This window comes from Gracilinanus agilis, chromosome 4 (genome assembly GCF_016433145.1).
Source record: "Gracilinanus agilis isolate LMUSP501 chromosome 4, AgileGrace, whole genome shotgun sequence".
Classification (NCBI taxonomy): Eukaryota; Metazoa; Chordata; class Mammalia; order Didelphimorphia; family Didelphidae; genus Gracilinanus; species Gracilinanus agilis.
Window position 1 is genome coordinate 492,298,481 of NC_058133.1, and position 4,193 is coordinate 492,302,673.

The window sequence follows — 4,193 nt, forward strand, 5'->3', positions numbered from 1 at the left end:
ATTTTTGCTGGGGAATTTAGAAACTTGCATTAACTCACTAACTGCTGGTTTATTGCAGGGATGATTCTAGGGGAAGTTTCTTTATTATGGGGGCTTGTTTAGGGGTTTATTTTTGGATAGTGGGTAATGTGTGACTGTGGTTGTTCTTGCCATGAACTTGTATTGTTTTTCTGTGTCTCCCTGGGGTTGAATAAGGATACTGATTGCAATAGTTTCAATACAAATGAATGCTACTGAGAAAAGAGTCTCATAGGGGAAACCGAGTGAGAAATTTCTATCCTCCTGACAACCTGCTTTGTGGGTTCCTCAGAGCTGGTAATGAGCTGTGCTAAACGTCACGGGTTTTGATGGCTTCCTGCACAGTTGAATTGCTCATTGGCTATAGAGTCGGGGAGGGAGGAGGGAGAGAAAGGAATATGAATCACACAACCTTGGAAAACTATTCTAAATTAATCAATTAAAAAAAAAAAAAAAAAAAAAAAACAACCCGATCTGTTCTTCTGTTAATTCTTGGTTCACATATTGCTGAAACCTAGCATGAAGGGTCACAACCTTGCTGGTGTGTGAAATGAGTGCAATTGGTTGGTAATTTGGACATTTTTTGGCATTGCCCTTCTTTAGGATTGGGATATAAACTGATCTTTTCCAATCCAGTGGCCATTGTTGAATTTTCCAAATTCACTGTCTCATTGAGTGGAACACTTAACAACATCATCTTTTAGAGTTTTAAATAGCTCAGCTGAAATTCTGTCTCCTCCAGTTGCCTTATTATTAGCAATTCTTCCTAAGGTTGACTAGACTTCATTCTTAGGATGTCTGGGTTTAGGTCAGTAACCACATCTTTGTGGTTATCAGTGATGTCAACATCTTTCTTTAAAAATATATATTTTCCCTAATTAGATGTAATCATAATTTTTAATGTTTTCCAAAATGTTGAGATCCAAATTCTTTCCTTTAATATCCTCCTCTTAACATCTTTCTTGTATAGTTCTTCTGTATATTCTTGCCACCTCTTCTTAATTGCTTCTACTTCTGTTAAGTCTCTACCATTTTTGTCTTTCATAATACCTATTTTTGCACAAAACATTCCCTTCATATCTCTAACATGCTTAAAGAGATCTCTTGTCTTTCCCATTCTATTATTCCCCTTCAATTTCTTTGCACTGTTCACTTAAGAAAACCTTCTTCCGGGGACAGCTAGATGGCTTAGTAGATTGAAAGCCAAGCCTAGAGATGGAAGGTCCTAGGTTCAAATCTGGCCTCAGATACTTCCTAGCTGTGTGATCCTGGGCAAGTCACTTGACCCTCATTGCCCCAGCCCTTACCACTCTTCTGTCTTAGAACCAATACATAGTATTGATTAAGATGGAAGGTAAGGGTTTAAAAAAAAAAAAAAAAAGAAAACCTTTTTCCAAATAGGTTTTATACTAGGAATGCAGGGATGGTTTAATATAAGGAAAACAATCATCATAATTGATAATATCAATAATAAAAGTAATAAAAGCCATATGATTATACCAATTGATGCAGAAAAAGCCTTTGACAATATATAACACTTATTCCTATTAAAAACACTGGAAGTGGGGGCAGTTGGGTGGCTCTGTGGATTAAGAACCAGGCCTAGAGATGGGAGGTCTTAGGTTCAAATCTGGCCTCAGATATTTCCTAGTTGTGTGATCCTGGGCAAGTCACTTGACCCCCATTGCCTAGCCCTTACCACTCTTCTGTCTTAGAACCAATATATAGTATTGATTAAGATGGAAGGTAAGGGTTTACTTTTTTTTTTAACCCTTAACTTCTTTGTATTGGCTCATAGGTAGAAGAGTGGTAAGGGTGGGCAATGGGGGTCAGTGACTTGCCCAGGGTCACACAGCTGGGAAGTGTCTGAGGCCGGATTTGAACCTAGGACCTCCCGTCTCTAGGCCTGACTCTCAATCCACTGAGCTACCCAGCTGCCCTGGAACGTAAGGGTTTAAAAAAAAAAAAAGAAAATCTTTTCCAAATAGGATTTATATTAGGAATGCAGGGATGGTTTAATATAAGGAAAACAATCAACATAATTGATAATATCAATAATAAAAGTAATAAAAGCCATATGATTATACCAATTGATGCAGAAAAAGCCTTTGACAATATATAATACTCATTCCTATTAAAAACACTGGAAGTGGGGGCAGTTGGGTGGCTCTGTGGATTAAGAACCAGGCCTAGAGAGGGGAGGTCTTAGGTTCCAATCTAGCCTCAGACACTTCCTAGTTGTGTGATCCTGGGGAAGTCACTTAACCCCCATTGCTTGGACCTTACTGCTCTTCCACCTTGGAACCAATACACTCTATTGATTCTAAGATGGAAGGGAAGGGTTTAAAAAACAAAACAAATCACTGGAAATCATAGATATAAATGGATTTTAAAAAAATGATATGAAGGATTTACCTGAAAATATCAGCAAGTATTATCTGTAATAAGGAGAAGCTAGAAACCTTCCCAATAAGATTGGCAGTGAAACAAGGATACCCAATATCACTAATACAATTTAACATAGTATTAGAAATGCTAGAGTAATGCAAGGATGCAACAGAGGCTTTTGCTCTGGCAAGAATCAAACTGTAAACAGCCCTGGCAGCTAAACCTTGGAATCTTCACAGAAAGTCAGTTGGAACCTGAGGCTTGAAGAGAGTGGAAGGTCCAACTGAGGCTCTGCTTTTGGCTCTTGCCTTTGCTTTGGCCTGTGCTTTTGTCTGGCAATTTGAACCTAGCTGATTTCTCTGGACCTTTCCCTGACCTTCTCCATATTATACCCCTATTATCTTACCTGATTTTCCCTTTGGGCTCTGGGAGGAAGGGTGGTTTTGGTTTTGGTGATTAGACTTGGTGGGTTTAGTTTTCTGTAGGCAAGTAGGACATCTTTAAATCAACCTATCCCTTATTTTATTGATCTAGTATATACTTTACTTTAAGGCAGCCAAATCTTTGGACTGGGAGAGCAGGCTCCCCCTTAGTCTAACCCTCTCCTGACCCTTCCCCCAGCTTCAGTTTCTCCCTAGCAGCTAATACAAAACCCCAAACCCCTCTCTCCTTTCTGATCGACCCTAATATTAACAAACCCTCTGGTGAATCATTGTGTCGAAAATTTAAGCAAGGGTTGAAGAGGGAAGGAATTATTTTCTCTTTTATTTCTTGAAGGAACTTCGGGCATCCATTTTGGCAGGAAGTCCTTACCCGAGACTTCCTCATGCTGCCATCAGTTTCACAGGCAGGGAGGAGCCTTTTGACTCCTCCCTCAAGGGACTTTAGAAACTAACAAGAGAAAGCCCCTAAGGCAGATTTAAAGGCTTCTGACCGGCCCAACTCCTTTGTGTCCATAAGGATACCTTTCCTGCCTTGAAGGGTTCAGCCCATCTCCTCCAGTGTCCTCTATCTTTACCCTTCTGTGTCTAGCCTGTTTTAAGCTGTCTCTCCTGAATACCCCACCTATTCCCTCACCATTCAATATACCACCTCAGTCATCCCTTCCCTACATTCAGCCATCCTCTTTCATTTCTATCACCTCATTCACCTTTTATTCTCTTCCTTTCAACCAAAAGATTCAAAGATTACTCACTTCTTGATAACACTAACAATAGCAATGAGGGAAGAAAAAGAAATTGAAGGAATAAAAATACACAAAGAAGTAATAAAACTATTTATGCTGATGACTTGATAGTATGTGGAAAATCTTAGATATTCAACTAAAATATCAGTTGAAACTATCAATGATTTTAGCAGGGCAGCCGAATATAAAATAAACCCACAAAAATCAGCATTTTTATAAATCATTAACAAAGTCCTGCAAGAAGAGATAGAGATACCTCATTTAAAATAATGACAGATAGAATAAAATACCTGGGGGTATACCTGCCAAAACAAACTTAGGATTTACATAAATACAATAATAAAGCACTTATTGCACAAATAAAGTCAGATCTAAATAATTAGAGAAATATTCATTGTTCATGGATGGTGTAAGAGAGAAGAGAAAGCAGGTAGTATCTTTTGCAGAAGTCTGATGCATGACTTTGCAAAAGAAGGTTGGCACATGCACAGAACTAAAGGAGAGATTTCACAGAGTGTGAGGAATATATAAAAGGAGACTCACAGAAGCAATTGGGGGTGGGGGGTGGGGTGTTCCTGTCTCTTGGAAGAGTTTAGAGAGC